The 24,218-nt window shown below is 37.5% G+C and overlaps 1 protein-coding gene across 14 annotated transcripts in view; it reads left to right on the forward strand.

The window, feature by feature from the left end:
• The first annotated feature begins 2,539 nt into the window (after window positions 1-2,539).
• fut8b (fucosyltransferase 8b (alpha (1,6) fucosyltransferase)) overlaps window positions 2,540-24,218 on the forward strand; it is a 218,550-nt gene continuing 196,871 nt past the window's right edge. For 11 of the 14 annotated variants that reach the window (XM_068215731.2, XM_073933787.1, XM_005173822.6 and 8 more), the window contains exon 1: window positions 2,540-2,668. The gene's annotated coding sequence lies outside the window, so the exon portion shown is untranslated. Of the gene's footprint in view, window positions 3,102-24,218 lie in introns of all 14 variants that reach the window. The other 3 variants (XM_073933785.1, XM_073933792.1, XM_068215732.2) reach the window with 2 other exon arrangements.

Genomic DNA, 24,218 nt, shown 5'->3' on the forward strand with positions numbered 1-24,218 from the left:
GGTACTTTGAAACGTGCTAAGTGGTTTCTACAACATTTTAAATGAATGAATAAATGAATGCATGGATTATTTAATTTATTTATTGCTTTTTTAGTAAACAATAACATGATTCAAAAAGAATTTTAGTGTTTTATGTGGACTTCTATTCACACATGAAGACTATACATTACCTACACTACATAGATTATACAGTTGAAGTTAAAATTATTAGTCCCCCTGTGAATTTATTTTTCAAAAATTTCCTATATGATGTTTAACAGAGCAAGGATTTTTTTCACAGTATTTCCTATAATATGTTTTCCTCTGGAGAAAGTCTTGTTTGTTTTATTTCGGCTAGAAGCCTAAGGGGGTTCGGGTGGATTGAAAGACCTTCCCCTAATGACAAGGTTCAGAATTTGTCCCCTATATAAGGTCATTTGTTCCATTTTTCACAATATGCCATCATAAATCATCTGACTGAAAAAAAGGAGCTGACCAGTTTGTTATTTACCTACAGGTTACAGTTTTTAATATGTTTTTAGTTCATTCATTCATTTTCTTGTCGGCTTAGTCCCTTTATTAATCTGGGGTCGCCACAGCGGAATGAACCGCCAACTTATCCAGCAAGTTTTTACGCAGCGGATGCCCTTCCAGCCGCAACCCGTCTCTGGGAAACATCCAAACACCCATTTACACACACATTTACACACACACACACACACACAAGGGACAATTTAGCCTACCCAATTCACCTGTACCGCATGTCTTTGGACTGTGGGGGAAACCGGAGCACCCAGAGGAAACCCACACGAATGCAGGGAGAACATGCAAACTCCACACAGAAACGCCAACTGAGCCGAGGTTCGAACCAGTGACCTTCTTGCTGTGAGGCGACAGCACTACCTACTGCGCCACTGCCTCGCCATGTGTTTAGTTTATCAAATTCCTAATAGTTTTTTATGATGCATGATAATAAACTTGTATTTTAAAAATAAGTATTGTATACTTTCAAAGCTATTCAAAGTTCTTAATTTAAATTTCTAATCTCATAAGTAAGGCAAAGCAAGGCAGGTTTATTTATATAGCACATTTCATACACAGTGGCTATTCAAAGTGCTTTACATAAAAAATAATAAAAGAAACAAGTATAAGAAAAATAAAAACAAATAATAAAAATGATTAAAAAAACAGGTAAAATGTTATATAAAAGAATGAAAAAGAAGAAAAAAACATAATAGCGCAATCTGTCAGACGCAGCACAGTCCTCATTCAGTAAAGGCACAGCTAAACAGATGTGTTTTCAGTCTTGATGTGAATGTGCCTAATGTTGGAGCACATCTGATCATTTCTGGAAGCTGATTCCAGCAGGAGGGGGCGCTGTTAGTATAGCTGAAAGCCGATTTACCCTGCTTTGACTTAACACTTGGAACTTCTAGTTTATATGATCCTAATGATCTGAGTGATCTGTTGGGTTTATATTCACTGAGTATATCTGTAATGTATTGAGCTCCTATGCCATTTAGTGATTTATAGACCAGTAATAATACTTTAAACTCTATTCTGAATGTAACTGGGAGCCAGTGTAGAGACCTGAGGACAGGTGTGATGTGCTCTGATTTCCTGCTTCTGGTCAGAATTCTGGCTGCAGCGTTCTGGATGAGCTGCAACTGTCTGACTGTCTTTTTAGGAAGACCAGTGAGGAGTCCATTACAGTAATCCACTCTGCTGCTGATAAAAGCATGAAAAAGTTTCTCAAAGTCTTCACTGGAAACAAAAAAATTTCATAACATTATTTTTAAATCTGTAATAAATTTTAAATGCACAATAAAATGTTTAATTGCACATTTCTAAACAAAGAGTTTGTGGTAAAATGATATGGTGAGCACTTTGACAAAGTTGTGGAAAATATTTGTTGCATCAAAGAGTGTGGTTATGATCATCATGTGACAAGCCAATGCAGACAATATTAGTGCTTAAAATGTCACTTAAATGCAGTATTTGTATCTCATAATTTAATAGAAATTGAGGAGAATAACAGCAAAAAGCTCCACTTTTTGATAAAAAACAAAGACTCCTGTTCAATAGGCTCGCTACTGACCTGTAAAAGTAGTTTATAATTTTTTTTTAAACCATTTTTTTTAAATCATTGCTTAAGCCCCTTAAGCAATATTATTTCAATAGTCTACAGAACAAATCACTAACAGTAACTTGCCTAATTAATTTAACTTTACCCTAATTAACCTGGTTAAGCCTTTAAATGTCACTTTAAGCTGAATACTAGTATCCTGAATAATATTTAGTAAAATATTAAGTGCTGTCATCATCAGAAATCAGTTAGTAGAAATGAGTTATTAAAACTATTATGTGCAGAAATGTGTTGAAAAAAAAATCTTATGTTAAACAGAAATTGGGGTAAACACATACAGGGGGGCTTATAATTCAGAAGGGCTGATAATTCTGGCTGTGGTTGTATTATATATAGGCTATGTATTCTCCACAGGTTCCGTGAGCGATGATGATCTGCCGGCGTTCTTCGGTCTGTCGGTGCGGACCGGACCGCGCATGCGTAGTGCGCGCAGCCCATGATGCTGCCCTGTGCGTGTGTTCGTCTGCCGATTTCATCTCGCACACGCTTTTCTTCCTCATCATCCTGGATCTTCATCCTGAGCGCATCTTCCTCCGTTTGACGGTACGTGAATCTCCGTGCTTATGCTTGTGTGTTTGTAAATACACGCATTGCGAAGCGAACATGAACACACACACACACGCTTCTGTCCGCCGCAGCTTTAAATGCGTGTATTTGCTCATCATAATCATGCACGGTTACTAGCGTTGTTTTGGGGCTTCATCAGGGACGTGTTCCAGTACATCTGGGTTTCTGTACACACTCATACTTTCTGAAGACGCGTTTGGAGTCCTGCAGTTTGGCCATCAGGAGAGAGAGAGTGAGTGATGCGTTCATCTTCCAAGTCAGCTGCAGTTTTAGGCGTTATGAGTGTGCGTAGCGTTATTAGGTAGACAGCACCGACTCAGCAAACATTTCTGTCCGTCATTATGAGCGTCTGTGGATTGTCAGACTGACGGCCTGTTGCTGAAGAAGCTCCATGCTGATGTATATTGAGGTAAAGTTGGTTTTATATTCGCACATTCATTCAGTGACAACTTGTGAAATGCTCTCTATGTATTTTTACCACGGTATTTTGAATATTCGGTCTGAAATAACCTGCAAGTATGACTTCAAAACAATATAAACATGAAGCCAACTTTACCTCAATAGCATTGAAGTAAAGTTGGTTTTTTATTCACACATTTGGACTTTCTTTTTTATAATATAATTTCATAAAATGATTATTTGCAAATTCCGCATAGGGAAATAATATTATCAGCCAATGACTGTCAAAGTACAACATTGTTTACAGTCAAATCAAATAGTTATTATGTTGTTTTGAAGTCAAACTTGAATCTGATTTCCGACCGAATATTCAGAGTAAACGTGAGATAATAAGCGTGCTTATCTGCTTTTTAATTATTTTAAAACACAGAGCAAGCAATAGATATAATGCATGTTGTAATTTTACATCATGATGTGTATTAGCCTTTTTAAATTCTGCATTACTGTTTGTCTACTGAATGCGAAAGTCAGAAAGTGTGAATATAGAACAGTTCTTTACCAAAATATCAATTTTTAGGTAAAGTTGGTTTTGCATTATTGTGTTATTCTTTCAGTGACAACTTTGTCAAGGTCCATATATTGTTTACCATATGCTATACTTTGAATATTGAGTCTGAAATCACATCTAATTATGACTTGAAAACAACATTATCACTATTTAATTGACTGTGAACTAAATTTACTAAGCTAAAAATAATAATCAAATTTAATAAATGAACTAAAATATAGAAATAAAAGGACTTGATAATTAAACATCAAACAAATGAATAAATAAATAAATTATTACTAACTATCTAACTAACCAAATACAAAAAAAAAACACAAACAAACAAACAAATAAACAAATAAATAAATAAAAGGATTTAATAATTAAAGATCAAAGACAAATGGGAATAAAAAAATCTCACTGAATAAGACAAATTAACAAATAAATTACTAGCAACTAACTACTTGAAATCAGCTGTTAAAAATGCTATTTTATTTATCATTTTAATTTAAGTTGGTTTACATAAAAATATACCCCCCCCCAAAAAAAAAAGAAATACAATTTTTTTTAATAATAATAAATAAATAACAATCTGTTACATTACTTTTAGTTTTTGTCAGCATTTCATTTCTGTAATAATAAATATATAACCCAAATCCAGATCTTTACTTTATACTGATAACTCATTCATTATCCTTTGGCTTAGTCCCTTATCTATTAAGAGTCGCCACAGCAGAATAAACCGGCAACAATTCCATCATATGTTTTACACAGCGGATGCCCTTCCAGCCGGTCCATTAATGTTTACCACACTATACTTTAAATATTGGGTTTAATTATTTAATAAACATTTAATTATGACTTCAAAACAACATTAGCACTATTTAATTGACTGTGAACTACATTTACTAAACTAAAAATATTAATAATAATAAGTTGTAATAAATGAAATATAATAAAATATATAAATCAAAGAACTTGATAATTAAACATCAAAACAAATGAATTAATAAATTAATTATCTGTCTAACTAAACACAAAAATAAACAAACACAAAAAATAAATAAACACACAAACAAATAAATAAATAAAATGATTTTATAATTAAAGATCAAAACCAAATGGGAAATGTTTTTTTTTCACTGAATAAGACAAATTAACAAATAAATTACCAGCTACTCGCTAATTAAAGTAATAAAAATACTTAAAATCTACTTAAAAAGTGCTATTTTAATTATCATTTTAATTTAAGTTGGTGAACATAAACAATAAAAAATATATACACCCCCCACAAATAATAAATACAAAATATTGTAATCATAAATAAATAAATAAATAAATAAATAAATAAATAAATATGTTAAATTACTTTTAGTTAGCATTGAATTTCTGTAATAATAAATAAATAACCCAAATCCAGATCTGTACTTTATACTGATAACTCATTCATTTTCCTTCGGCCTAGTCCCTTATCTAACAAGGATCGCCACAGCAGAATAAACCGGCAACAATTCCAGCATGTTTTACACTTTGGATGCCCTTCCAGCCCATCCATATACTGTTTACCATGCAATACTTTGAATATTGGGTCTGAAATCACATGTAATTATGACTTCAAAACAACAACTTCTTTGATAGTCATTGGCTGCTAATATGATTACCCTATTTAAAATGAGCAAATAATACTTTTCTGAAATGAAATTAAGAAGGTAAAAGTCAGAATGTGTGAATATAAGACCAACGGTACCCCAGTTTGATCTATCTGAAGGAGATGTTGGTTGTGTGAGGATTGCATGGCTTTTGTTTACAGCTAGAAGACTTTATCTGCTGATGTTGGGCTGATTGTGGTTTTGGAGATGAGCAGAAAGAAATAAGAGACTAAGTTTATGCACTTTTCTGTATATCCACACTAACTGGCAAAAGTCTTGTCCTCAATCCCAGTTGCAAGAGCAACAGATAATAACTTGACTTCTAGTTGATCATTTGGAAAAGGGGCATTTTTCCGATGAATCATCTGTTGATCTGCATCCCAATCATCACAAATACTGCAGAAGACCTGCTGGAAGCCACATGGACCAAGATTCTCGTAGAAATCAGTCAAGTTTGGTGAAGGACAAATCATGGTTTGGGGTTACATTCAGTATGGGGGCGTTGAGAGATCTGCAGAGTGGATGATCAACATCATCAGCCTGAGGTATCAAGACATTTGTGCTGCCCATTACATTACAAACCACAGGAGAGGGACAATTCTCCAGCAGGATAGCGCTCCTTCTCATACTTCAGCCTCCACATCAAAGCTCCTGAAAGCAAAGAAGGTCAAGCTGCTCCAGGATTGGCCAGCCCAGTCACCAGTAGGCATGGACCGGTATAAGATTCTGAATGTATTATAACCTTGGATAAAAATAAATATCCCGGTATAGTGATTACCAGAGGTAGAAGTAAGTTACACATGTGCAAGCCACTAGCAAGTCTCAAGTAGTAACCTTCAAGTCTCAAGCAAGTCAAGTCAAATTTTGTCAGACTCAAATCAAGTTGAGTCGCTGCTTATCTCAAGTCAAGTAATACAGTTAGTGTTGGGCAAGCTACTTTAAAAAAATGTAGTGAGCTAAGCTATTAGCTACTCTACTTAAAATGTAGATTAACTACACTAAAAGCTACCCTCTTGGAAATGTAGCAAGCTAAGCTAAAAGCTAATTGGCTACATCTAAGCTATTTTTGCAATTTTTCATTTTGAAATCGAAACAACTTAAATCCAAGTCGATCATATATTAGTGATCAATAAAACTGTCAATGAAACATTTGAGGCAGAATAGTTCAGTTCAGTTATTGACTGCAAATAATGTGCTGTACCAAACAGAAATAAACGATAGTTTATAACCGCAAAATCCAAAAATAAAACCAGGTTACACATTTAAAATACTTTAGTGATTTTGTGTGTGTGTGTGTGCTCACTCCTCTCTCGACTGCTCCTCCCGTTCTCCTTAAGAAGGGAGTCTCTCCGGCCCAATCACTAGAAAGACAGGTGTTATTTATCATTTCTGATTGACCTGCTGATTAGCCGCCGGGCTCCTAGCATGCTCTCCCCCCTTATTGGGTGTTCGATCACGCTTACCTCTCCACACCCTGCTGAAAAATCCAGCTTAAACCAGCCTAGGCTGGTTGGCTGGTTTTAGCTGGTCAACCAGGCTGGTTTTAGAGGGGTTTTGGCCATTTCCAGGCTGGTTTCCAGCCATTTCCAGCCTGGTCTTAGCTGGTCAGGCTGGAAAATGACCAGCCAAATCCAGCTAAAACCAGCTTGACCAGCCTGGTTTAAGCTGGACATAGCTGGTTTTGGCTGGGCTCCCAGCCTGGCTAGGCTGGTCAAGCTGGTTTTAGCTGGTCATCTCCGAGCCTGACCAGCTAAGACCAGGCTGGAAATGGCTGGAAACCAGCCTGGAAAAGGCCAAAACCCCTCTAAAACCAGCCTGGTTGACCAGCTAAAACCAGCCAACCAGCCTAGGCTGGTTTAAGCTGGATTTTTCAGCAGGGCAGATTTATAGTAAGGGAAATATTTAGGAATGAGCATTATATTATATATAAATATATATATATATATATATATATATATATATATATATATATATATATATATATATATATATATATATATATATATATATATGTTTACAACTCTTTATTGATGAATTACACTACAAAATGTAGTATCATTAATAACTGAACTAATAATAATTACCATAGTAAACTTTAGCCTTTACTACAGTAAACTATATATACAGACGTCCTCTCTCTCGGTCCTCTTCCCATCAAGCAAGTTTCTAGTGTCAGCCCAATGATTGTTTGGCGACGTCGCCAACCAGAGCAAGAGGTGGCAGTAACGCACCAAAATCTTTGTTGTCGACCACCATAAAACAGGAAGAAGAAGAAATCGTCATTCTCACATCATATGGATTTACTTTCATCAGCTAGACACCGGCCACACAGCTCCGTGAATGTTGGTGGTGTCACTTTTTGATCCGCGATCGGTAAATGTAGCTTGTGTGGACGCTACTACGCTACTTGACTAATAAAATAGCTTTGCTACTGAAAAGCTATTTGATTTAAAAAGTAGCGGCGCTACCGCAATGCTACTGAGAAATGTAGTTAAGCTAGTAGCATCACTACTTGTAGCGATGCTTTTGCCCAACACTGAATACATTAGCTTAGTCTAGCGAGTCACTTTTAAGTCATCATATTTTTGTCAATTTTTGAACAATTTTTTTTTGCAAGTTATATTTACATATATAACTTTCAGTATTATATATTTTTTCAGTTATTTATTTAACAAAAACAAGTTATTTTGAGGCATTTAACTCAAGTCCAAGTCAAGTCTCAAGTCATGACAGCCACAGCCATATCACCCTGCAGCCCAAGCCTCACTGAAGCTAAGCAGGGCTGAGCCTGGATGGGAGACAGCTTGGGAACACTAGGTTGCTGTTGGAAGTGGTGTTTGTGAGGCCAGCAGGGGGCGCTCAACTTGTGGTCTGTGTAAGTCCTAATGCCCCAGTAAAAGTGAAGCGGACACTACACTGTCAGTTTGAGCCGTCTTTTGGATGAGACGTTAAACCGAGGTCCTGACTCTCTGTGGTCATAAAAAATCCCATGGCACTTCTCGTGAAAGTGCAGGGGTGTAACCCCAGTGTCATGGCCAGAATCCCTCTATCGGCCCTTACGATCATGGCCTCCCAATCATCCCCATCCACTGAATTGGCTCTATCACTGTCACTTCACTTCACCAATAGCTGGTGGATTAAGCAAATTAATCTTGTTTTTTCTTTTGACGTATGGTTATTTTGTTTACCCCATTGGCAGATTATTTTGCTTGTTTGAAGGAAAAACTCACTTATTATTGGCATATTATTTCTCAAAACAAGACACTATGTTGTGCTTGTGTAGAAAACTCTTCTTGATTCAGGAATTTTTAGATATTTGGACTAGAAACAAGACAAAAAATCTAAGTAAGAAAAGCATTTTTCGCAGTGTTTAGCCTATTAAAATCAATGGCCTATACAGAAATTAAATAAAGCTAAAAATCTACTTCACTTTTGATTGTATTTGCATATTGATTAAAGTTACTGTTGTTATTTAGTGAAGAGCAACAAATGCATCTCTCATTGTGTTTTGTTTGATAACAGAGGTGTCACTTCAAGAATGCACAGATCTATAATGAAAGCATTCGACTACGTTTGTAACTGTTTGTGCTCATTTTAAGAGAAAATTAGTAGTGTTTAAAATAAAACACGCAAGACTGAGCAAAAAAAAAAAAAAAAAGAAGCACTTCTCAGACGGTCCCTTACTAAAAAGCTCTGCTCAGCGCGAGCTCTCATGCAGATTGCAAGGGCTCAACAAAGCATTTCCACCTTGGGATACTCATCCCGAGGTCCTCAGATTATGCGGAGTCACTGATTGGATCCAAGACCAGCGACGAGATGATCCCAAGGTGTCCATTAGGGTTGTAACGGTATGAATTTTTCACGGTATGATAATCGTCTAAAACAATACCACGGTTTGACGGTTTCGCGGTATACGGTATGTTACAAATGTTACAAAATAATAGAACAGTGAAACAAATTTGACTTTTTCCAAATAATATATTTTCAGTTACTATAAACAACACCACTTACAATGAACAAATAAAAATAAGAAAATAATTAATAATGTGTCAAAGTCCAAATAAAGTCCAAATAAACATGGTGCAAATCCTCAGTAAAAAAATAGATATAAATATTTATTATACTATAAATAGTTACATAATGAAACTAGATTCAGTATGGAACATCCTTAGGTTTTATGTGCCAGCATGGATATGGTTGTCTGTGGATATGGATTTGGAAATGGTTGTATGCAATGCAGATAAACAGCTGCACCTTCATTTGCGTCTTTTGAAAACAGCAAGAGCAGCAGTTCGTCTTTGCTGTGTCACTGTTTTGTCATGTTTCTGTGCTGCTGTGCATGCAAAAGTACTTAGTATGAGAATTATTTCATGCAAAACTTTTTTTTTTTGGCGTTTTATTTAGCCGCGCATAAATGTATGCCTTTCTCTCATTCCGTGTTGTTCAAAAAGCTTGGTCCACAAACAAAAGCGAAACCTATGCTTATTGGTTGTGATATAGCGAGTTTGAACCAATCTGGGCATGGAGGAGGGACAATGCATCAATGTATCATGTCTGATTTGTCCGGAGACACAGTGACGAGCGTTTCTTTGTCAAATCAGCGTTGTCAAATGTTGATGACGTAATTGCACTGATTATGTGATACAGCACTGGAAAGCTGAGATTCTCTTCTTTATGCCAATCTTTGAATTGTATGAATCGGATCAGCGGATCAAAAGTTATTAAACATTTAAGAGCAATACTTATTTTTAGCCGCGGGCGGCTGTCTCGGTCTTTAAGGGTTAAAACCGTTGATATGCAATTGCTCATGGTATGATAATCGTGCACGTTCAAATCGTGGTAGACCGACATACCGGTATATTGTTACAACCCTAGTGTCCATATCCGGGACCAGGCCGTATCCTGAGCTGCTGCTGCGCTGTGAGTCCTGGGGGAGTGGAGAGCATGAGACTGATTCCAGTGATGCTCCAGGGACAGACGAGTCTTCGCTGAGGCCAGCTTCCAGCCTCCACCGCTGAGACTGCAGCTCTGCACAAGACTTTTGGCCAGCGGAGAAATTAAAAGGGTCGTGCCCAACTGAGTCTGTTTTCTCTTAAGGTTTTTTTTCTTTACTCTCCTATCGGTGAAGTTTTTTTCCCCTCTCCGTTGTCGCCACTGGCTTGCATGGTTCAGGATCTGAAAAGCTACACATCGATGAATTTGCTCTTCAGTGTTTGGACTCTCAATAATGACTTCAAACCACACTGAACTGAGCTAAACTGAACTGAACTTAAACACTAAAAACTAAACTACTAAATAAAGCTGAATTGAATTGAATTGCTCGTAATGTTGAGCGAAAAAGAAGAAAAAGACAGCTGTAGGAAACACACTTTAGATCTTTTTAGGGTAAGAGGTTTTTGAGTTATTGCCGTCTATCACTGAACATGTCAGGAATATCGAAAACAAAACCAACTTAACCGCGCTCATTTCTGGCGCCCCCTGAACGTACAGCGCCCTTAGCATTTGCCTATACTGCCTATGCCACGGGCCGGCCCTGCCAAATGATCAACTAGAAGTCAAGTTATTATTTGGTGTTCCTAAACCTTGGATAACAGCAACAAGACTCTTGTCAGGTAGTGTATATTTAAAGCTCAAAGATGTTTTATCATCATGTCAAGTGTAATGATCTGTGTGTAAGGGAACAGGCTTTTACACCTGCTGCACGAGTCTATATTATTGACCGCATTGATCATCCTCTGCAGAATGAGCCTCGTAGATCTGTCCCAGGATGGGGGTTTAATTTCATTTAACATGTCCAGTGTGAATCGCTAATTAGTTATTGTGCTAAACGCAGGCAACTGACGAATAAACTGATGATGAAGTGAAACCCACACAAGTGTATTTAGGATGCATCCTAAATGTGTTTTGCAGGCGAGGCCAAGCGAATGCTGAGCGTGTGTAGTTTATCAGAGAGTTAAGAAGCGCTGGAATGCATAATAAATGAGCCTCTGATGCTTCTGAATGTGTCATTTCAGACAGCAGAATGTGAGCTGTTTGCTCTTGGTAATCTTGTTTGGAGTTGTAAAAGTCTTTGGTATGTTGTCTAATGTCACCTGTAGGTTTGGTCGAAGAAGTGTGGACTTGTATTATAATTTGCGGAGAGCATTTGTTTTGTGGGCAGTCTTAAAAACTGGATTAGCTATTGGGCTGCACGATACTGTGCGTTGTTGTTGTTGAGTGTGCGATAACAAATATTTCTTAAAATATAACTAACTTGCACAATATTGATGTTTTGTCAGCAATTGGCAGTGAGATGTGAGCAATTGTTTTGGGCAGTCTTGGGAAATTTTGGCATACTAAGCGGATGTTTGTTGTAGTGTTGCGATAACGATATTTCGATATTTCCAACATAACGAGCTTGCAAAGCGTTATTTTTCAGCAATTTGCCGTGAGATGTGAGTGTTCGTTTTGAGCAATTTTGAAACTGCATCATTGATTCGATATTATCGTTTAGTTATTGTCGTTGAGTTATTATCGTTAAGTGTTGCGGTTACGATATAACTAACTTGCAAAAACGATACATTATCTGCAATTTGCAGCGAGATGTGAGCGTTTGTTTTCATCAGTAGTAGGACTTCATCAATAGTAGGACTGCATAATGCTATGACAATATGCGCTATGTGATGTTGTTAATTGTTGTGATAATATTTCTTACTATAAAAATTACTCGCAAAAATATATCAATATTTTATTAGCAATTTGCAGAGAGATGTGAGCGTTTGTTTTGGACAGTCTTAAACTCTGCATTAGTAGTAGGACTGCACGTTACTGGAAAAGTCTGCAATATTATTGTTGAGTGTTAAAATAATGACATTTCGCACAATATAACGATATTTCTTATGAAATAACTAACTTGCAAAAACAAAGTTTTATCCGCAATTTGCAGTGAGATGTGAACGTTTGTTTTGTGCTTTATCAGTAGTAGGACTGCATGATACCTGACAATTTGTGCTATGCGATGTTGTTAATTGTTGTGATAACAATATTTCTTACTATAACCTCACTAAAAAAAAAATATTTTATCAGCAATTTGCAGTGAGATGTGGGCGTTTGTTTTGGGGAGGCTTAAACTCTGCATCAGTAATAGGACTGCACGTTACTGGAAAAGTCGGCAATATTATTGTTGAGTGTTGCGGTTACGATATAACGAACTTGCAAAAACTATACATTATCTGCAATTTGCAGCAAGATGGGAGCGTTTGTTTTCATCAGTATTAGGACTTCATCAGTAGTAGAACTGCAAATTGTTGAGTGTTGAGATATTTAGTATTTTATTAGCAATTTGCAGAGAGATGTGGGCATTTGTTTTGGGCAGCCTTAAACTCTGCATCAGTAGTAGGACTGCACGATACTGGAAAAGTCTGCAATATTATTGTTGGGTGTTGTGACATTTCAGGCAATATAACGATATTTCTTATGATATAACTAACTTTCGAAAACAAATTTTTATCTGCTATTTGCAGTGAGATGTGAGCGCTTGTTTTGTACTTCATCAGTAGTAGGACTGCATGATACTATGACAATATGCGCTAGGCGATGTGTTAATTGTTGTGATAATATTTCTTACTGTAAAACTAACTCGCAAAACATAATATTTTATCAGCAATTTGCAGAGAGATGTTGGCGTTTGTTTTGGGCAGCCTTAAACTCTGCATCAGTTGTTGGACTGCACAATACTGAAAAAATATGCAATATTGTTGAGTGTAACGACATTTCACACAATATAACGATATTTCTTATGATATACAGTAACTAACTTTCGAAAAAAAAAATTTGCAGTAAGATGTGAGCATTTGTTTTGTGCTTCAGTAGTAAGACTGCATGATACTTTGACAATATGCGCTATGCGATGTTGTTAATTTTTGTTATAACAATATTCCTTATTCTAAAACAAACTCGCAAAAAACAATATTTTATCAGCAATTTGCAAAGAGATGTGAGTGTTTGTTTTGAGCAGCTTTAAACTCTGCATCAGTAGTAGGACTGCACGATACTGGAAAAATATCCAATATTGTTGAGTGTTGCGATAACGACATTTCACACAATATAACGATATTTCTTATGAAATAACTAATTTGCAAAAATGAAGTTTTATCAGCAATTTGCAGACGGATTTGAGTTTGTTTTGTGCAGTTTTACACTGCATCAGTAATAGGACTGCATGATACTCGAAAAGTCTGCTATATTATTGTTAAGTGTTGTGTTTACAATGTAACTTGCAAAGACGATACATTATCTGCAATTTGCAGTGAGATCGGAGCGTTTGTTTTCATCAGTAGTAGGACTTCATCAGTAGTAGAACTGCAAATTGTTGAGTGTAGCGATAACGACATTTCACACAATATAACGATATTTCTTATGAAATAACTAACTTGCGAAAACAAAATTTTATCAGCAATTCGCAAAGGGATGTGGGTGTTTGTTTAGGGCAGCCTTAAACTCTGCATCAGTAGTAAGACTGCACGATACTGGAAAAGTCTGCTATATTATTGTTGAGTGTTGCGGTTACGATATAACAAACTTGCAAAAACGATAAAGTATCTGCAATTTGCAGTGAGATGGGAGCGTTTGTTTTCATCAGTAGTAGGACTTCCTCAGTATTAGGACTGCAAATTGTTAAGTGTATTGACATTTCACACAATATAACGATATTTCTTATGAAATAATTAACTTGCAAAAACAAAGTTTTATCTGCAATTTGCAGTGAGATGTGAGCGTTTGTTTTGTACTTGATCAGTAGTAGGACTGCATGATACAATGACAATATGTGCTATGCGATGTTGTTGATTGTTGTGATAACTATATTTCTTACTATAAACCCGCAAAAAACAATATTTTATCAGCAATTTGCAGAGAGATGTGGGCGTTTGTTTTGGGCAGCCTTAAACTCTGCAACAGTAGTAGGACTGCACGATACTGGAAAAATATTTGATATAACTTACGATATAACTAACTCTCAAAACACAATTTTATCAGCAGTTTGCAGTGAGATGTGTGTTTTTGTTTAAAAACTGTGCATCAGTAGTATAGCTGCGCAATACTGAGAAAATATGCAATATGTGATGTTGTTAGTGTTGCGATAATGATATTACTGACGGTATTACTAACTTGCAAAACTTTATTCATCTGCATTTTTTTTTTGCAAATGTGTGTTTGTGTGCATGCTTATGTATGTGTGTGTGTGTGTATGTGTGTGTGTGTGTGTGTGTGTGTGTTTATGCTTGCACAAGTGTGTGTGTGTGTGTGTGTGAGTGCCCTCAGCCAGTCACACACACACACACACACGCGCACACACCTGTCTGTCATCATTTGAGTGTAATGGCTCCATTAATCGGCGCTGGCGATGCTTCACTATAATGGAAGCTTCTGGATGTGTGTTGTGCTGCAGGTTGGAGTCTCAGATTGATTGTCTTTCATTCTCTGTGTTTTGTGCTCTGGATAACCTGCTGTTGCTTTTATTGGCTGTCGGTTCTGCCTTCTCTCTATAGTTGTTTGCATCTGCATGTTAGCCAGCGCTCATGCTCCGCTGCTGAGGACGTTTATCTTCAACGATGTCTGAAATGATTTAGTTTGGAGGAGTAAATGAGATGAAGAATATAAACGGCAGATGCTTGTGCAGGGAAACTCCTTCAGGTGAAAGCTTTGAGGGCGAGAATGCGTGTGTGTTTTCATCAGGAGGGATATATCAGGAGTCTGGATCTTGATGTGAGACTTAAAGGGGCTTCTTTTTACAGGATGTAAAATAAGCCTCTGATGTTCCTAGAGTGTGTGTGTGTGTGAAGTTTCAGCTCAAAATACCAGGGATGCACCAATACTACTTTTTTTTTATTTATTTTTTTATTCCGATCCCGATACCAAAATTCTGAGTATCGACCAATACAGATTCAATCCCGATACTGTGCTCTTTTATTTTAAGCATAATACAGTTTCTATAGTTCTGGTGGGAAACTCAAATAATATACAGTGCGTCCGGAAAGTATTCACAGCGCTTCACCTTTTCTACATTTGTTTATGTGACAGCCTTATTCCAAAATAGATCAAATTGATTCATTTCCTCAACATTCTACTCACAACACCCCATAATGACAATGTGAAGGAAGAGTTTTTGAAATTGTTGCAAATTTATTACAATTAAAAAACCTGAAAAATGACATGTGCATCAGTATTCACAGCCTTTGCTCAATACTTTGTTGATGCACCTTTGGCAGTGATTACAGCCTCAAGTCTTTTTGAATATGATGCCACAAGCTTGGCACACCTGTCTTTGGGAATTTTTGCCCATTCCTCTTTGCAGCACCTCTCAAGCTCTATCAGGTTGGATGGGAAGCGACGATGTACAGCCATTTTCAGATCTCTCCAGAGATGTTCAACAGGATTTAGGTCTGGGCTCTGGCTGGGCCACTCAAGGACATTCACCGAGTTGTTGTGAAGCCACTCTCTTGATATTTTGGCGGTGTGCTTTGGGTCATTGTCCTGCTGGAAGATGAACCTTCGCCTCAGTCTGAGGTCAAGAGCACTCTGAAGCAGGTCTTCATTCAGGATGTCTCTGTACATTGCTGCATTCATCTTTCCCTCTATCCTGACTAGTCTTCCAGTTCCTGCTGCTGAAAAACATCCCCACAGCATGATGCTGCCACTACCATGCTTCACTGTAGGGATGGGGTTAGCCTGGTGATGAGCAGTGCCTGGTTTTCTCCGAACGTAACGCCTGGCATACACAAAAGTGTAGGTGTGAAAGCACCCTGAGTCTCATCAGAGCAGAGAGTTTAGTTTCTTATGGTCTGAGAGTGCTTCAGATGCCTTTTGGCAAATTCCAGGCTGGGAGTGTCTTTCGTCTGGCCGCTCTACCATACAGGCCTGATTGGTGGATTGCTGCACAGATGGTTGTCCTTCTGTAAGCTCCTCCTCTCTTCACAGAAGAGCGCTGGAGCTCAGACAGAGTGACCATCGGGTTATTGATCACCTCCCTGACTAAGACCCTTCTTCCTGATCACTCAGCTTAGATGGCCGGGCAGTTCTGGGAAAAGTCCTGATGGTTAAACATCTTCCACTTATGGATGATGGAGGCCGCTGTGCTCATTGGAACTTTCAAAGCAACAAAAGTTTCTGTAAACTTCCCCAGCCTTGTGCCTCAAGGCAATTCTGTCTCGAAGGTCTACAGACAATTCCTTTGTCTTCATGCTTGGTTTGTGCTTTGACATGCACTGTCAACCCTGGGACCTTATATGGACAGGAGTATGCCTTTTCAAATCAAATTTCAAATATTGTGTCTTGGCATGCGCAAGTTCGTTATTTCCAGTAGAGGTGCAAGGGTTGCACGCGCATATTAGGATCTATGCGCTCACACTTTCGAGCCGCACCTAGTTGAAAGAATGCCGCGAACGCACCACGAGTCACATGACAAGAACTGGACTTATCAGCTGCATACTTTTTATGGAATATACACATTTCTACTCCAAAGAGAAAAAAAAATTCAATACAATAAATGTTTTTATTCTTTTTTTTTCTTTTTTTCATTGTTCTGTCATTTATTTTCAGTGTAAAATTATTACTTATGTTTAAATGCAAAAATCTTTTTTTTTTTTTACTTAATTTTAAGTCCAAAGAGAAATGGACTATTGTTTGTTTTTCTTATTATTTTGTCTTGTATTATTTAGTTACTGAACAGCAATAAACAACACTTTAACCCTCTGGGGTCGAAGACCACGTATACGCGTTTTGACCTGTGGTGTCGTTAAACTGCTGAAATGAACTTTAATTACACTTTCAGTTTTGATCGTACAGATAATATCAATAGACCAATCGAATCTGTTGTGTGTCTACTTTTTGTTGTGTACACTCACAACAACAACAAACGTGTGTGCTTTTGCAAAACAAGCAAAACAAACAGTGTAGGCAATCTATCGTTTCTCCGCGAACTGCTTTTAGAAGCGCTTCAGTAAAATGCGCTGAAACTCCGCGAATACAAAACGCACAAAGATGAGACATGCATCTCTAGAAAGCTGGAAGTGTCGACTTTTAAATGCAGCTATCCGCGTTAAAAAAACATTGCTTGATAAAGTAATCAGTATGAAACCAACGCTATGTCTAGTTTCTCAGTCTGAGCTCATTAGTTTTAATGCGACCACGCCCAGGAGGCATTGTTATTACAAGCGTCTGAAGACGCGAGCAGACTGTGGTCAGAAAATCACGTCACTAAAATGAAAGGAAACTCAGCAAATAGTCAACAAAGATGATGATTTATGGTATCTATATGAATCTTGAGACTGTATGTCTACTTGTGGATTAACCAACTCAAGTCGAAACGTGCAGATTTTCCTATATCACCTCATTACTGCTAACGTGATCATGCCTCTCAGTAAGCACACTGTTCATATGTGAATTTCCAGATGTGAAAACAACAGTGGTAAAGGACCAGTGGCAAAGAGAGCTAAAGTAGGTAAGAAGTGTTCTGAGTTTGCTCAGTAATGACACGTCTGTGTCATGACGACAAACTGTTAGATGAAGATGTTGCTTTCAACATCACAAAAATGTATAAAAACGCTACAAAAGTGGACAAGTCTCCATTATAAGGAGTTTTTTTGTGATTTTTCTAAACTTCATTCATTCATTTTCTTGTCGGCTTAGTCCCTTTATTAATCCGGGGTCGCCACAGCGGAATGAACTGCCAACTTATCCAGCAAGTTTTTACGCAGCGGATGCCCTTCCAGCCGCAACCCATCTCTGGCAAACATCCACACACACACTCATACTCTACGGCCAATTTAGCCTACCCAATTCACCTGTACCGCATGTTTTTGGACTGTCGGGGAAACCGGAGCACCCGGAGGAAACCTACGCAAACGCAGGGAGAACATGCAAACTCCACACAGAAACGCCAACTGAGCCGAGACTCGAACCAGCGACCTTGTAATTAATGAAAGCATAATATTTCCCAGTGATGGGTTGCAGCTGGAAGGGCATCCGCTGCGTAAAACATATGCTGGATAAGTTGGCGGTTCATTCCGCTGTGGTCTAAGGGACTAAGCCGAAAATGAATGAATGAATGCATAACAATCGTGATAACCATGAAAACGAGATTATTTCTCGGACTATAATCGTACAACCAAGATCCAAACGTTGCATCCCTAATTGAGAAGAATTTCTTTGTGTCTTTTTAACCAGGGTAACCACGGATAGTCGATTAACTCGAGTATTGGTCTGAAAAGAAATCGATTAGCAGAAACCATCAATCGGTTAAAAACACAGCCTTTCGATTAACAGTGAATCACTTATTATGAACTTCTCTAATTATTAATAATATCCGCTATAATAAAGCTCCTAGAACGGCTCCTGGGCTGTGGATGAGGTTGTGGATGTTCCTGAAGCTGTGATGTTGTTAAAGCGCAGATGAAGGTCATGAAACAGACACAGCCTCCTCTGAGCTCCTCTGACATTCACCTGCTGTTTTTGATTCAGTGCCGCGTCTCTGATGGATCTCCGGGCTGTTTAGAGCCGGAGCAGGTGATTATAAATGACTTCTGATGTTTCTGAAGGTGTTTCCTCTGCAGATTGAATATTACAGACCTGCGGGCTTGTCATATGCTAATGCTGCATATATTAATAAAGCACCTTCACGTGTCGGGAAATCAAATGCAGCGCTCTTCATCTGTGAAACTGCTGAATGCGCCATACTAAAATAAGTGATTCATAAAATGTTTCATATGCAAAATTGGTTCATATTTTGTCATACTAGCATATGAAAAAATCACAACTCACCAGGTATACTTAGAGTGAATGGGGTGAGTTTATTTGTTTATTTTTTTTGTTTCTTCTTCTTCTTCTTCTTGTTTTATTTATTATTATTATTGTTGTTTCAATTATTATTATTGTTTTTATTATTACTATTACTATTATTATTATTAATGTTATTATTAATGTTATTATTGCTATTATTATTATAATTATTGTTTAATTATTATTATTATTATTATTATTATTATTATTATTATTATTATTATTATTATTATTATTGTTTTAATTATTATTATTATTATTATTATTATTATTATTATTAATGTTATTATTAATGTTGTTATTGCTATTATTATTATTATTGTTGTTGTTGTTGTTGTAATTATTATTAATATTAACTATACTTATTTTAAAATATTCTTAAAACAATTATTATTTGGGAATTTCTCAGATAAAACTATTTAAAAACATTTTGATTAAAAAACTTTTTTTTTCAAGTTTTATTACGAGTTTATATGTTTATTTTGTTTCTCAAGATGATGATTATTATATTTATTTTTGTTGTTGTTATTATTAATACTATTATTTTATTATTAATAATATAATTGTTGTTGTTGTTGTTGTTATTATTATTGTTATTATTATTATTATTATTATTATTGTTGTTGTTATTGTTACTATTATTGATATTATTATTATTTTTTTTATTATTACTATTATTATTATTATTACTATTATTATTTTGTAAAAAGAAGGGTAGGATATAATGACATTTAATTATAATCTTATATATCTGTACCCAGAATTGACATTTTCAACAGGGTTTGATAAGTGATCTGATGGGTTTTTTGAGCTGAAACTTCACAGACACATTCTGGAGACACAACGGAATGACTTTACATCTTGTTAAAAGGCCAAAGTTGAAGCTCTTGAAGTATTTTTATAATACAGATACAGCTGAGTGACTCAGTGTTACCGCTGCTGCAGAAAGACTGGAGCAGTATGTTGTTAATATTTGAGTATCGCACTTGAAGCCAAAGTTCTGGCACTTTTGGCTCCACTGTTGGCTCTGTCTGATGTAGAGTCACTGCTCCAGGATCACACTGACTTTATCTGCTGTGTAAAAGACTATGCCATCTGTCTGACCTGAGAATGGAGAGATCTTACTGAGACTCAGATCTGAAGAATACCTGTGTCAAAAACAAATCAGCTTTTTTTTCTGGAGTATGACCTTTTGTTCGCTGTTATTTTTCCCTGAGGGCATTAGTTAACGTTTAATATGTGGTTAATATGCAGTATTAAATAAAGCTTTGGCAATTTTTATTATTTATTTTTTATAAAAAGATCCACACATTTTCTTGACAACACTTAAAAGTGCTGTAGGTGATCTGCCAGAATGCTAGGGTTAGCATAATAGCTTAGAAATTTTACGATCCTCCCCTGCCACGCCTCCTTAAGTCATAAATGCGCAAACGCACACTGATTAGATATAACACTAAGAGCTCTATTTTGACAGTCCATGCGCAAAACGCAGGGCGCAAACGCTTTCAGGGCGTGTCAGAACGCATTTTTGCTAATTAACGGACGGGAAAATCTGCCTTGCGCCAAGGTGCATGGTCTAAAAGGGTTGAGTTTATTTACTTAATGAGTTATAGGTGTGTTTTGAGAATAAACCAATCAGAGTCTCATCTCCCATTCCCTTTAAGAGCCAGCTGCGTCGCACCAAGAGTGGATTCGCTATTTACAGGATGCAAAGTAAGTCAAAGTGGAAAAAATGAGCATTTCACAAGCAAAAAGTTAACAGTTGACAGTTTTTTTTAACAGAAAACTGTTAAACAGAGCATCTACTGCGTGAGAATGAGAGATAAATGATCTACTTTCACTTTCGCTCTTGGATAGGGAAACCTTTACGCACAGACATCAATTAGTCTATAAATAATTAATTTCGTTTGTTAAGCGCAAAGATTCGTTTCAAAACTATTTCTAAATTCAGTTCTAATTTCCAGCAAATGAATAAATGAACAATAATAACCAAGTGTGCTCAAAAACCAGAGTTATTTCCAAAAACACCTGCCATGCCCCATATGGTCTAAAACCTGACAGGTGGACAAATCTGAGCTTGTTTTTAATAAAACAAATATAAATATGGATATAATAAATAATACTGCTAATAATAATAACATTATATAAAAGCAAATCATTATGAATGAACTGAAAAAGCCTCCCGAGATGAAGAAGACATAAAAGCAGTGATTTTTCATATTTATGTAGGCTAGAAAATAATATGTTTTGTAATATTTTAATCCTTTATATTTATATCCTATATCTATTCTTATTATATCCTATATATATCCTTATTATTTACATTTTTTCATATGTAAAGATATTTGCCTATTGCTCTCTAGTGCGTATTAACCAGTGTGTAAGCGAGGCGCAACTCTGCGCTGGAGTTTAGACCGGGTTTGTTTTGGTCTAATGAAAAATCTATTATAGTTTCTCAAAATAGCGACGCGCCAGCGGTCCGCCTCAGAACGCCTTCCTTTTTAGAGCAGAACGCCTATGGGCGCACAAATGAGTGCTAATGCATTTGCTATTTAAACAGCGTAGCGCAACACCTCAAAACGACTCTTTCGCCAAGCTGAAACTAGCAAAAGACTATTGCGCCGCGTCTTGCGCCACACTGCGCCGGGTGCATGACAGGGCCCTAAATCATTCAATTCAATTCACCTTTTTTTGTATAGCTCTTTTATAATGTAGATTGTGTCAAAGCAGCTTCACATAGAAGATCATTGAAAATTGAACGACAGTGTTTCAATTTTCAGAGTTAAAGGTCAGTTTAGTTCTGTTTAGTGTGGTTAATAATCACTACTGAGAGTCCAAACACTGAAGAGCAAATCCATCGATGCGCAGCTCTACAGATCCCGAACTATGCAAGCCAGTGGAGACATCGGCGAGGAAAAACTTTACCAATTGGCGAAAGCGAAGGATAAAAAGCCTCAAGAGAAACCAGGCTCAGTTGGGCACGACCACTTCTCCTTTGGCCAAACGTTTTGTGCAGAGCTGCAGTCTAGGTGCTGGAAAAGCACTCGGAGGAAAAGTCTTTCCCCGGAACGTAACAGGAATCAGTCTCTTGCTCTCCACACCTCCATGACCACCACAGCAGCTGCTCAGGATACGGCCTGGTCCAGGATTATGGAAACCTTGAGATCATCTCGTTGCTGGTTTTGGATCACATTAGTGGCACTGCATAGTCTCTGAGGGCCTCGGGATGAGTACCCCCAGGTGGAAATAGAGAACAAAGAGAATAATGAGCGTAGCTGCTGTTCATAGTGTATATAAATCAGACGAAGAAACCTGTGTGGAGCACATTCATGTGTCATACCGCTAAGTGATGCACTGAGTGTATGCTTTACTAAACAACTGTTTTCCATATCAAACTTGCAAAGTCTGTACTTACAAGGAGAGGATGCAGAACTTTAACTGCATGTAGGCTACTTAATATCGAGGGAAAAGCTCCAATCAGAGAGGCGAATGTCGGCAGCCCCGCCTCCGTTTTCAGATGTCTCCGTTTTCCCCCATCCACACTGAGACGGGGCAGCAGCGTTTTAGGATGAATACGGCCTCTCCAGCGTTTCCAAAATGCTCCGTTTTCGGCGCTCGCAAAACTCCAGCGTAATGTGGACTGATGGAACTGTAGCTAAACTTATTGCGTTCTCAAACTAAATTGCATTAATGTAAACGGGGCCTCAGAAGCATAGCTGTAAAACAGCCGAGAGGGGGGGAAAAGTCATGCCAGCAGGTCAAATGGACCACAGTGAGAGAGAGAGAGAGAGAGAGAGAGTAATGAGAGATAATTAAGATATAATTAATTGAGATAATTAAGAGAGAGAGAGAGATGGAGTACTTTCATTCTCTCAATCGCAGTGAAATAGGGGCTTTTGCTGTAAGTGTCAGTGAAAGACTATCCAGCAACACAGACTTTTAAGTAGTTGGAGTGTTGTAAATACTCGTGCTCGCCTCCCTCGCCATAGTACATATGAGATAAATGACGTCAGAACCCAATAACCAGTTATGATTATTACATAACCGAATTGTATGCGTCTGAACGCGGTGCACAGAAGAAACCATTAATTTTGACACCCCTAATATGAACACATTTAGATCATTTACTGTAATCAGTTCTATTGTAATATGAAGAGACTTTCAACCAGCACAACAAAACATGTATCGTTTATATCGATATGGTTTGAGGCCACACGTGCGCATTCTGCATGAAACAGACCACTCCAAGGTAGCACACGAGAACCATTTGCACAAATGCAAACATGCAAACTCCACACAGAAATGCCAACTGACCTAGCCGAGGCTCGAACCAGCGACCTTCTTGATGTGAGGCGACAGCACTACCCACTGCACCACTGCGTCGCCATTATTATGTTTTAAAAGGGATTATTTTATTGTTTTTTTATTGTATTAAAAAAAAATGTTTAGTGTTAATGTGACATGTTTCTGTCCGATATTACATGTTCCACACTGCCACTATAAATAAAAGTTATTTTTTGAAGGATTTGACATGTGGACCTTCACTTGGTTTGCAAAGCTTGATGTGGCCCTCGGGTCTAAAAAGTTTGCCCACCACCGTCCTAAGGCCACTGGGTGGCATTAAGCCCGGGTGTGAGGTCCCTTTCATCGCTGCTTGCAGCTTTAGTTTTCTTTGCAATTGAATATTCTCAAATGGCTGAAAATCTGGTGTTTCCATCTGTGCATGTACTCTAGGTAAAGCTGTGTTCTCCATGCAGACCTCAGATCAGCTCTCTGAAAACACATGTGAATCTGCACACATTGATTCTCTGTGCGATTTGACAGCAGAGCTTCAGATCAGCGCCGGTGTATGTGCTTGTGTTTTCATCACACATGAGTGACATTTGGACGGGTCTGCGTTGTGTGTGTGTGATTGCTGAGAGTGACTGACGCTGATGTAATTACCGTCGAGTGCTGACACCTGCTATTGAGCACAGCGCTGCGGGTTTGCTCATCTCTGCTCCCAGCATGAATCGGAGGCATTTTACAGCCCCCCCCCAAAAAAAAAAAACACTTGTAGAGCCATGCGGTGCAACTATGGGCTTGTGCAGCATTCAGGGTTGACTGTTCAGCTCCT

This window comes from Danio rerio, chromosome 20 (assembly GCF_049306965.1).
Source record: "Danio rerio strain Tuebingen ecotype United States chromosome 20, GRCz12tu, whole genome shotgun sequence".
Lineage (NCBI taxonomy): Eukaryota > Metazoa > Chordata > Actinopteri > Cypriniformes > Danionidae > Danio > Danio rerio.